Source organism: Mirounga leonina, unplaced genomic scaffold (genome assembly GCF_011800145.1).
Source record: "Mirounga leonina isolate KUSES-001 unplaced genomic scaffold, KU_Mleo_1.0 Mir_176, whole genome shotgun sequence".
In the NCBI taxonomy this organism is placed as follows: domain Eukaryota; kingdom Metazoa; phylum Chordata; class Mammalia; order Carnivora; family Phocidae; genus Mirounga; species Mirounga leonina.
The window spans coordinates 3,070,455-3,082,791 of NW_023270454.1; the positions used below are offsets into that span (position 1 = coordinate 3,070,455).

The following is a 12,337-nucleotide window of genomic DNA, read 5'->3' on the forward strand; positions in this document are numbered from 1 at the left end:
AAACAACCACGTGTCTGTGTGAGAGGTGTGTGTGCACATGCCCATGTGATACACATTCCATCTTCCGAATATACAATCATTTATTTAAAACTTCCCCTGTTGTAGGGTACTCAGGGCTCTAGACTGCATGTTTTTCTCCCCCACAGCCCCAAATGCACATTTTGATACCTCATTCTCAATATGATGGTATTTGGAGGTGGGGCCTTTGGAAGGTGATTAGGTCATGAGGGTGGAGCCCTCATGAATGGGATGAGTGTCCTTATAAAAGAGACCCCAGAGAGATCCATTCCACCTTTGATCATGTGAGGCTACAGAGAGAAGACTGGTGTTTATAAACCAAAAAGGGGACTTTTACTAGATACTAAATATCCCAGCATGTTGATGTTGAACTTCCCAGCTTCCAGAACTGTGAGAAATATTTTCCTGTTGTTTCTAAGCCCCAGCTTATGGTATTCTGTTCTAACAGCCAAATGGACTAAGACAGTTTATTTTTTTTCCTTCATCCCCACCCCCCAAATTACTAGTGTTATGATCATCCTTCACATAAATCTTTTCCTGACTTCTGATTATTTCCTTAGATTTTGTTCTTAGAATTTTCTTGGGTCAAAGTATATGTGTTCTTTCAAGCCCCTTCATATATATGTAAAAGATGGGAAAGAAACTTTTCCTCTGCCTCTTAGGTTAGTGACTGAGGCCTGCAAAGTAAACTAAAAAAGACAGAGTAACCCGGGAAAAAGGTTTTCTGGGGTACACATGGGAGCCAACAAATGAAGTAGCTGGCTTGTTAAATGGTTCAAGTTAAAGGCTTATCTACCTAACTTATTAGGGAAAAGGGAGGGAGGGAAAAAAGGCTTCTATAGGAAGAGTAAATGGTTTTTTTTAGGAAAGACAATGGATTTTCAGAACAATCTCTTTCAGAGGTAAGAAAGTTTGTGATGATGTTTGTCTGTCAAGTATGAGTTGCCTTTCTGTCTCCTTCAGGGCCATAGAAATCCCCCAGAGATGAGATTTGGGGTAGGTTTTATTTGATCTATTTTGGGAATAGATCGTCCCTGAAGAAAGAACTTGTGACAGACTTACTTCCCAGAACTTGCTGCTTTTAGTCAGATAAGGGAAGCTCTGAGAAGCCTTCTTTCTGCAACCTTTGACTCTCAAACGTCTTCATACATTAAATAATCTTTTATTTAAAATAATCTTCATACCAACTTGGGGGCTCTGCATGGGTCCTCATATATTCCATCTGATTGTTTTTCAGAAATGTACTAATTTATACTTCCATCAAGCAGCGGGAGTTGAGTATCATCATTTAAAAAAAAAATTCTTACTGATTCCACAGATTAAAAATTGATCTAATTTTCACTTTTTAAAAATAACTGAGGGGACGCCTGAGTGGCTCAGTCAGTTAAGCTTCTGCCTTTGGATCAGGTCATGATCCCAGCATCCTGGGATAGAGTCCCGCATCAGGCTCCCTGCTCAGCGGGGAGCCTGCTTTTCCCTCTGCATGCCGCTCCCCCTGCTTGTGCTTGTTCTCTCTGACAAGCAAATAAATAAAATCTTTAAAAAAAATAAAAATAAGTAAAAATAAAAATAACTGAGGTTAAGCCTTTTAAAAAATGTTCCCATATTTATTTCCTTTTAAAAAATGAATTGTATTTGCATGTTCTTTGCCTATTTTATTTGCTAAAAAACCTTTACTGGTGAATTAAAAGCCTTCAGGTTTTAAATGCCCAACTGTTACATTAGAATATTTTTGAGGACAAACAGTGAAAAAAGTTGTGTATTTATATTACCAGTGTGAAGAGAAATGAGAATTCATTTAATCGTCAAATTCTTTAATAATTCTGAAAAACAGAAGGGTCAGTTCATTTCATCAGGACAATTTTGATTGTTATCCTAGCTATCTTCAAAGTGAAAGTCTGAACTAATGTCCAATACCAAGTTTTTTTTAAAAAACAAACTCTGTGGATATTTAAAATTAGAGCTCCAAATTCCAAGGAATCCATTCTTCTAACAGCTTTGTGTGACGTCCCAAATACTTTCGAAATCCCAAATTACAACTTCCTGTTTCTGCTTGATTACATGAAGTGCATCTCATCCCATAGCTATGACCCCAAAACAACACCTAGCATTTGTCCAAATCTCCTAATTTTAATTTCCCTTTTAGCCATAGGTAATCAAAACACTAAAGTGCTCTAAGCTGCTTCTTTCAAGTGTAATACCTTATCTGCAGAGATTTAAGCAAAAAAAATTTGTTCAAACTTTTCCGATTTTAAACTACCTACTGATTTTCCTCTGAGATTTAGAAATGTCTTTTTCAGAATTCGACTACAGTATATATAAAAGGTCTGCTTGTGAGAATGTATGTTTTCCTTCCAATCTCATTTCCTATTGTAAAAGCTAATTGTCAGTGCCTGGCACGGTGTCTACCATAACTAGTTCAATAAATGTTGACTGGAGCTGATTCGACCACTGATAAGAAGCGAACCATCTTTTTAACTCTGGTTGTGCTGACAATTATTTTTAAACCTATGCTGAGCTGTATGATTGACTGAAAGAAAGAGATCTCATTCCCCAGCGGGAGCCTCTGGAGCTGCAGTGACCTCCCCACCCCCACCCTCTTCTTGACTTCCATGGAGCCTTGAGATGCTCTCCTCACTAGGGCAGGCCCTTCGAGATTGTTCCAAGTAGGCTGGTTTTGAGAGCTGAGTCTTTTGCCAGCCAGATTCATTTGAATTAGCCACTGTCCCTCCCAGGAATTCACAGCTGGAGCTGGTGCAGACTCCTTCTGTTGGGTGGGGACAGGAGGGAGGAAGGGGAGGTAGGATGAAAAGGGACAAAATGTAGGTACCTTCCGTGCAGCCCCTTTCTTCTCCTACCTGCCTCTGAAGCAACTCAAATCTGCTCTCCAGGGGTTGCAGAATGAGCAGTAGTCATACTCTGGCTGCCATGCTCTTACGAGAAAGTATTGGGCTCTCCGGAGGAGTTTAGGGCTCCAGAGGAGCCTAAGCTTGGCCCTGAGCCCAGTCAGCTGAGCTCCAGCTGCAGCAGCACCATGCTGCTCAACCCAGGCAGCCCAAGATCTGCACCACTTCAAGCTCAGGTACAGCTGGCCCTTCTGCCCACTCTCCCAACCGAGTCCTGCCCACTGGGCTCTCAGAGGCCCCAGTCTATAAACGGTGATTTCAGAGGCTAAGCACTGAAGCCTGCCCAGGCATTTGTGTAGCAGAACTAGAAGAGAGAAGCCTTTCATTGCTCTCAGTGATGTCCGGCTCTGTCTTCTCACCATTTCGCTGAACCCATGTGCAGGAAAACCTAGAGGCTACTGGTTTGGGGCTCTTACCTCTGTTCCCATCATGCGGCCCAAAGGAGGCCCTGGGCAAGATGGTAATGCTTGTTTTAAAATCTCTCCCCAGCCTCCTGGCCTTTCCACCTGTTGGTGGAAGGCTCTGCTCCAGTATCTCCTTCCCAGCCGTCCACTGCCCCTTCCTGCCACTCCCTCATTCTCAAGTCTTTGTGATGTACCAAGGTAGAACTACCTCACAAGCTAGACTTCAGGTTCTGTGCAAACTCCAATCCATTGGTATAGGCGCCATCTTTCTTGCAAGGTACCTTCTGGTCTTGGTTTAGAAATAGTGAGTACCATGATTAGCTCGCTTGATTAGCTCTCCCTGCCTCCTCCGTGAGTGGGCACATAGACACCATGTAGACATGTTTGTACCAACATATAGACTATTTTGTTACCAACCCAGTGAAATAGAGTTCAAATAGTTTCTCTATAAAGGGCTGAAATGCTGAGACTGATAATTTGGCCATAGCAAAGCAGAGGTAAAATGTGGAGGGAAAATACTTGCTTTTGGCCATAGTAATCATAACCTATATTTTTATTTCCTACCCTAAGGAAAAAAGGTTTTTGGTAGGGGCATGACTTAGTTATCATTTAAATAACTCATTTCACAATGTTCTTCTGGAATTTGAGTGGGCCTGTTTGGAATTTTCTTGGGTTGTTAGCAGCCCCCTCATGATATGCTTATTCAGGGGTGTACAAGAGTCTCTTCCTGACCAAGGATACCCTGGAGACTCTCTACTGGCAGGGTGATGGCTGTGACCTTCAGTACAGAACTCTGCTCCTGAGTAACCACACTGGGTGTTTGGGAGGCACACGGAACAATTTCAGAGTAGTGTGAAGCACCAGCTGTGAATTCCTGGCAGGGACAGTAGCTAATTCAGTGGCTAATTTATTTATCTTCTACTTCTAAATGTTCTACTATGAACATGTAAAATCAGAGAAAAAAAGATATAAAAAAGAAGATAATGCTATATGGCATATTATATACCAATTATGTATTTTAGATAGCTATATCGAGTGGTGGTAAAAATTTTAGTGGTTCTTAATTTTTCATATTTTTCTGCAACTATCAATATTTGTTAATGAAGGGGCACCTGGGTGGCTCAGTCGTTAAGCATCTGCCTTTGGCTCAGGTCATGATCTCAGGGTCCTGGGATCGAGCCCCGCATTGAGCTCCTGTTCAGTGGGAAGCCTGCTTCTCCCTCTCCCACTCCCCCTGCTTGTGTTCCTTCTCTCGCTGTGTCTCTCTCTGTCAAATAAATAAATAAAATCTCTAAAAAATATATATTTGTTAATGTACATTTGTTAATTATAGAACCAGAGGAATATTTTTAAAATAAAGTACTGGGGCTTTTTTCTTAGCCAAAACCCCAGTTGATAAATATCAATTAAAGAGAAAGGTTTAAACAGGAAGGGCAAGCTTAACATGTTTGAGAAAAAATATAGAAAACTATATTTATCACCTTAGGCTAAGGAAGGGTTTCTTAAGACACAATATATGCTATCCTTGAAAGAAACCTTAATGAATTCAACTGCAATATAAGAACGTATGTTCATCAAAAGCCACCATAATGAAAGTCATATAACAAGCCACACTCCTGGAGAAAATATTTGCCACACATAGAATTGAAAAGCTAGAAATGTTTTTTGTATATTAAAATACATTAATACTTAAAAATATATATAATATATAATATTTTTCATATCACTGAAAAATGTTAGTTCCAGAACATGTAAATAACTCATACAAATTGCTGATGATAAGAAAATGCTGGTGTCCAGAAAATGGGCAAAGGACATGAACAGGCACCTCCAGAAGAAACACAAATGTACCAAAACGTTGGAAGATACCCACTCGACCTTGTTAGTAACCAGAGAAACATGGACTGTTACTGCTGAGATACCACGATGCACCCAGCAGAGAGGCTGAGGGGAGGTGAGAATCAGCAGCAGCTAGAACCCTTCTTCACTGGCCGCTTCGGAAAACCCTTCAGTGCAATCTTGTCAAGTTGAGCAGGCACTTACCCCATAACCCAGCAGTTCTATTTCTGGGTATTTACCCAGTGAGAAATGTTTGAACATGTGCACTTGGACGAGCACAAGAACATTCAAAGGAGCGGTTTTCATACTAGCAAAGACTAGCCAGCGGAATAATATGCCGCGGCCCTGGGAATCACACTGCCCTGCAGATGGAGGCACATGGCCGCACACAGCAGAGTGGCCCCATCTTAGTAACACAAAGCTGAGAAAAGCCAAGTCCAGCAAGATGATGCACATACAGTATAATATCCTTTCTCAAAGCTTAAAAACAAGCAAACCTAAACAGTATATTATTTAGGGAGGCCCACACAATATGACAGAAAATATTCTAAATCTTCAGGGAAATGACAAACACCAGATGCCGACTAGGGGCCCCTGTGTCGAGAGGTTACACGTGGGAACGAGGAGCCCCGCGCGCATGGCTTCAACCGTGCAGTGTGTTGCTTGTGTTACACTTTTTAAGTCGAGTAAGGGGTTTGCAGTTGTCTGGGTCCTTATTATGTTTTATGACTTGGATATGTGTAATATTTTAGTGGACCATATATTATATCACCTAAAAATATTAATGACTACAGAGGAAATACGTGGGATATCCAAAACCTGTAAGTGGAACTCCTTTGATTTGAACTCAGTCTGACTTGGGATTCTAAACTCTTAAACCTACCTGGTCATGATGTATTGCCTTATTAATAGTGCTTTTAGTTTGAAAAAAAAAAATAAATCCTGATTATAATCATTGGTATGGGTATCGAGGTACAGACTCATTTCCTTAACCCCACCCTTTACTTCTCAACATCTTCCAAAATGATCATTGTCCCCCCCAGTGTGGCTAAGAGAGAGAGGCGAAGAGTGCCTGAAGCATGCTTCTCTAGCGCCCCCTACAGACCAGATTTACTGTAGCAGCGAGTGGGGTGTCCACCAGACCCCAGGGGGCTGGGGCGGTGACATCTTCACTCACAGGCCAACTCCCCTGAAACTGGCCCATGGTTCTTTTCACTGTGGTCATTCTTTGGGGTTAGACAAATGGGGGTGAGGGCTTTGTTTCCTGAATACACTGAGGGTGTCCCCCAGCCCTACCTCATGCATGCGCTCCCAGGGGTCAGCCGATCAGACTGGCACAGAGCCCTTTCCTTACTTAGCAGAGTTGCTGGAAGGGGCAGGTTTGGGACTATGAATCCTTGAGCCCCAGGCAGCTGGAGAAATAAGAGGTGGAGAACAATCTGGGGAAGGGATGGGAAAAGCAACCGGCTTCTGGAGGAGTGAGGATAGCACACAGAACTCAGTGCTACTGAAGCACGCACCAGGGTCCCAAGGGAGATAAGTGCTGTGAAGGCCATGGGGATCCTCTCCCTTCCCTGCTGGGGCGTCCGATGGGGACAAGTCGGGGTGATGACAGAATGCATCCCAGCCCAGTGCACTGTCAGGTCCACTCCCCCTACCCCTCTCCACAGTCCCAGCCAGCACCAGCCCCTCACATCATATTCAAAATGGGGAGACAACAGAGTCCAAGCCACTGCAAGAGATACATAAGCTCCATCAACCGAGCACAAAGCCATTGTTCTTAGCGTTCAAAATGAGGGATATCAAACCTTTAAGACTCACAAAATGGCAAATTGAGGTCCAGAAATTGATTGCAAGAAGCACAGTGGCCAGTATAGGTTTTGAACTTCATTGCTCAATCGTCTCGAGAATCCTGGCTGGCCAAACCGGCATGTCAGACCACTACAAGCTAATACCTTTCTTGTTGTTCATTTTCTACCTGAGTGCAAAGGAGCAGAAGCAAGAAGAAAGACTTCCTGTCCAGCAACACTCCCCAACTCCCATCTCGCTTCTCCAGCCTGGCTTCCCTCTGTATAGCCTCCAGCTCAGGTTGCCAAAATTAATCACCGGTGGGGTTGAAGCAACAGCGCTGTTCCCTGGCTCTAGGCCAGGCTCCCAGGATGTGCGTCAGAAAGAGCCAGTGAGTGAAATTCCAAAGCAATGTGAGTCACCAGGGAGGAGGAGAGGCCCGGACAGGAGTCAGAATGAGAGCCTGAGGGCAGACCAAAAAAAGGCCCTGGGGGGTCAGGGGCTGGGCCGAGATACCAAGAATGCTCACCTGTCCAAAGTTGGGAGTGGGGCCTCCCGTCCAAGTGGCTTATCTCTGGGCTCTGCACAGACCTGGACGGGGAGGCAACTGACTGGGAGGCCGGCCTGCTAGTCCCACCCCTGGATACAGTAACCATGACCCTTACCTGGCTCCCCATAGGCTGGGCTTTGGATCCCAGCCCTTAAATCCGTGTATTGTTTCCTCACGCATTCCCTCCCCTTGACCTGGCCCAGGACATTGCTTCCGGTCAGGGAACAGTGATAGGCCAGCTGGGCCCCAGGGGAAAGACAGCAGGTAAGCCTGTGACCCATGCCCTGCCATTCTGAGACAACCGCCCCCCCCCCCCCCCCCCGGCCTTTTCTCTGTGCCTGGGGAAGAGAGAGGAGCTCCAGCTCTGGCGGCTCCACCTGTCCTCACCTGGTCCCTTCCAGAACTCAGGACAAGGAGCAGTTCTCAGAGTGTGATCTCCTCCGAAGGAGGGAGATGGGGAAGCAGGGGGAGGTGGGTTAAGGAATCAGGGGTCTTACCCATCATGGCTCAGCAGCCCCTTGACTGGGGACCAGCAACCCGAGGCAGCCGTCCCAAGGCTAAAACTGTGTGTTGCGGGGGGGGGGGGGGGGGGGGGGGGGTGCAGTTCCACATGTAGGAGTATCAAGGGGCAATGTCTACAGGGGCCAGGGGCCAGGGCAGGCCTGGATTCCACTCTCTCCTGGGAACCCCGGCAGGAGGGAAGGGGAGCTGGGGTCTCTCCTCCTCCAAGAGCCCTTTTCATCCTACTCCATCAGCTGTCAGTGGCCAAGGTGGAGCTCAGCAGCAGCCCGAGCTTCTGGGGTTCTGGGGCCACCTCCGCCCCCAGGCCTGCTCTACCTCTGCCCTTCTCCAGCCCGAGTGGCCCCTGCCAATACCAAGGATAGCTCTGCTCTGCCCGTTTTCCTGCACCTGGCTTTTCATCACCACTCACTCAGGGACCCTGTGCAGCCTTTCGAGGTCCCTTCCCACTCCAGGAGCTGCCTGATCCTGGCAACAGGAGGATCCATTTCTCCAAGAAGAAACGGAGCAGCAACCCTAACTCTAATCCTCACCCTCCGTGCGGCCGCCCCGCCCCCCCAAATTGGGCGCTTCTTTCTAGTCACACCTGGCCAAGAACTCAGGCTAGCACAAGCAATACCTTTCAGTACCCCCAGCCAGGCTGCTGTCGCCTCCTTGCAAAGCAGTAGCTGAGTGAGGGAACTCCTTTTGCTTTAGGAAGGGACGAGGCTGAGACTGAGGCTCAGACAAGGGGCCGATGGAGAGGTGGGCCCTAGCGAAGGTGAGGGGCATGGCTCTGCGTGGGGAGTCAGACCAGCTGAGGGGGTCTGTGAAGTGACCATTTAAAGCCCCAGCTGCCCCTGTTTCCAGGTGACCTTTGCCCTGGGCTCTAATTCTGTCTCCTCCTTGTGCCTCCACTTCCAGGCATTCTTCTTTATCTCCAGCTATTAAGGCCTGTCCGTTTCTCTGACATATATGGGATATATATATATATTCCATCAACTGAGTTAAAAGCCCACGCCTTGAGGCATGAAAACATTCCCACATTCCTGACTTCTGGGGCCGGAGTTGCAGAGTGAGTAGGGGCTGGGAGGGATGCGAGGCAAGTCCCAGCTGGTCCATTCCTGCTTCTCTGCCTTCTGTCTCCCTATAGCGACCCTCCCTGATGGCAGAAAACACGTCACATGATAACCTCACACAGTCAGAATTTCAAAACCAGTGTGGATCATCCACCAGCACCACCGGGTCTCACGCATGAGTAAACTGAAGCCCACAGAGATGGAGTCTGGGGAGGGGCCCCAGCGCTGGGCCGCACACAGCCGTAAACTCCCCGTGCGATGGGGCACATGCTGTTTTCTGCTCTGGCTCAGGTTGCTCAGCTAAAGAGTCATTTTGCTACGAATCAAAAACAGCACTTTAATGCTCTAAAATCAGGGCACGAGGTTGGAGGGGCTCAGGGGCTGTGCCGTCTCCTCTGAGAGGCTTGGGCCTGCCTGTTTTGTGACAGTAACAAGTCACATGGCTGCCCGAAGCTTCAGTTTCCCCATCTGCCAAGTGGGGACCATAGTCCCTCCTCAGAGGATTGCTCCAAAGTGTAAGTAAAGCAGTACGTTAGCCCAATACTGGGCATATAACAGGCTTTTGATAAATGATGATTATGATGATTAGGCTTAAGCCTCTTGATGATCGGGATGGCATCGTTATCATTTTATAATCTCCACCATCTCTAGCAGGGTCGGGCGCGGGTAGGAGTTTAACATGTATGTGATACACAAAAACAGAAGGTAAATGAATGAATGAGCAAACAAGCCTCATCTTTTCCCGGAGTCTCAGGGTGAGTAAGCGATGTGACTGGGGCCCCGGCCCTGGAGAGGCAGAGTGTGGGCGGCCCCGTGGTCCCAGTTCTGCATGTATAGGATGGTGGTTGGGGCGGCTGTGAGCCGAGGTCTGCTGAAGGCGCTCTGCCACCCCAAGGCATCCCTGTCGGGGTACAGAGATGGTGGTGTGAGAGTCTCCTTTTGGGGGCTGCCTCCAGCCCCAGGATCCCACCCACTGCTCAAGCTCCCAGACAGCTCTCAGCACTGGTCTCCTAGGAGAAAGAAGAGGGTGGGCTGGGAGAAAGGTGGGGTGAGCAGGGGTGAGCTTGTCTGGGCATGTGGTAAGCCCCAAACTGCCCAACGAAGTGGAGGTGTGCATTCTGTGGCCTTTGAAGTGCCCAGACTAGGTTTCCAAGGGCCTGCGTGACAGCACCCCACCACCCCTGCCACTCTGCCTGGGGACCAGTGCCACAGGCTATCTCTCTAAAGGGATGACCTGTTCTGTGAGAAGCCTCCAACCCTGAGCACCAGCTCCTCTACCCTCTGTCTCTGCCTCACTTCAGGCCTTGCCCTGGGGTCCAATAAACTGGGAACGGCTTCGCCCTGCGGAGCAATGCTTTGGCTGAGACCAGGGGCCCTGGACTCTGTGCGCAGCACCCTGACCCTGAGAGAGGCTGAATTTCCCAGGGCAGCTGGCTACTGACTCGGGCTGCTTGGAGAGAGGACTCTCAGGTCCAGAGAAGTCCAGAGACAATGCAGTTGCCCTGTTGGTCCCTCATCACTTCAAGAAAGTTCTGCCAGCTGGCCGTCCCCCTCTCTTTGACCAAGCCAGAGCCGTGTGCAGATATTTTTCTAGAAATCTCTGCCCAGGAGGTGGGGGAAAGGAGAGGAAAGAATGAGGGGGAGGGGTGGCGGCAAAGGAAAGGGAGAACGAGAGGTAAGGAGGAAAGGAGGAGAAGAGAAAGGGGGCCTTAAGGGTCCTTGAATGATCCCAGACTTTGTGGAGGACGTGGAGCTTTGGGAGGTGGGGGAATTCTCCTCCTCTGGTTATAAAAAGTCAAGGCCAGAGGCTCCTCAGATATCATCCAGGCCAACTACCTGATTTTCCTGAGAACCCCGAGGGGGCGGGAACCCAGTTCCAGAATGCACTCCAGTGCCTTTTGTATCCCTTCCTTTCTTGTGTTGTTGGATGTCCGAGTACCAAAAAGGCCCCGGGGCTAGGGCAAAGGGGTGCAGGGGTGCTCTGCAGGGCGTGGCCTGGAGCCCTGCAAGGGGAGCCCAGAGTGCAGGTGAGGGCCAGGCCCCATCCTGGGAAGCCCCACACAATCCTTTCACCTGGGTCCAAAGCAGCTACAGCCCGAAACTCGTGTCTGGTTACTGACATGCAGCAATGCCCAAGGCAGGGTCCAAGTTCAGACTAAGCTGATTTTGACAAGAACACTGAGCCCGCTAAATGTTTACTAAACAAACCCTGTCCTCTTCTCAGTTTTTAAGATTTCCTATTCCATGCCATGCATTCCTTCATCTGGAAGCAGTAAACAATAATACACACTCACAGTGGACCACCTCTGAGGGTCAACAAAAATCTTTCCCATCCCTAACATGGGTTATTATCCCTGTGAGCTCTAGCAGGACCAGCTCCCAAGGGGAGGAAGAAGGAGGGGACTGGGGGCTTCTGGACACACATGGCCCCTGGCCTCCCTCTCAGCCTCCTCCCTGCCCCCTCTAGAACACCGCAGCCACATGGAAAGCCATGGGGAACAGTTGGGGCTTTTTATAATCTTTATTTGTTAACAGTTCAGGCTATTTTTTTCCATGCTTCAAGAGATGCCAATGCCTCTTGAAAAAGTTGTGAAAAAAAACAAGTCTATTTTGGGGTGATCAGCCTCCTCAGAGCTTCTCACTTGCAGCTCTGCGGGGCTCCAGGAATGAGCCTGCCCTCTCAGAAGATCTGCAGCCTGCTTGAAGGGAAGGATCTTGGGCCTTGGGTGCACTGGCTAGGGAGTGCATTTTCACCCCCCACTTGTAACGTTTCTGTCTACAAAATGCGGCAGAAGTAACATCATGTAGCTTCTTTCTGCTGGAGGCCTGCCTGGTGGTGGCTTCTTGTCCTGAGAAATAACAGCCCAAGACACTTGGGGTGGATCATGCACTTCCCCTGTGACATTAATGGTGGTGGTACTTGCAGTTCTTAAAAGCTATAAGCCAAAAAGTGCTCCAGTCTCTCCGCTGAGCAGAGGGCTGCAGGATTTACTGCATGGAGGCCTCAGCCAGCTGTGGTTCCGTGGGAGGCAGGGCCAGGGTGGAGGGGCGTGCGTGGTTGGGCAGAGGGGTCTGCATGCTCAGATCTCGGCCAGCAGGCGCTGGCTGCAGCCTGGCCAGGCCAGATTGGGAGTGGACTCTTCAGCTCCTGCTTTGAGCAGCCCCGCCAGCCCCACAGTGTGGTGTAGGAAGGCTGCAAGGGGCTGGCTGGGCTTTGAAGATCCTTTGTGTTCTTTTCACTGCCTCACTTGCTTG

The 12,337-nt window shown here is 48.3% G+C and overlaps 1 protein-coding gene across 2 annotated transcripts in view; it reads right to left on the reverse strand.

The window, feature by feature from the left end:
* PEBP4 (phosphatidylethanolamine binding protein 4) overlaps nucleotides 1-7,586 on the reverse strand; it is a 245,632-nt gene extending 238,046 nt beyond the window's left edge. The window contains exon 1 of one of the 2 annotated variants that reach the window (XM_035022559.1): nucleotides 7,485-7,586. The gene's annotated coding sequence lies outside the window, so the exon portion shown is untranslated. Of the gene's footprint in view, nucleotides 1-6,988; nucleotides 7,065-7,484 lie in introns of those variants that run through there. The other variant, XM_035022561.1, reaches the window with a different exon arrangement.
* Nucleotides 7,587-12,337: the final 4,751 nt, after the last annotated feature.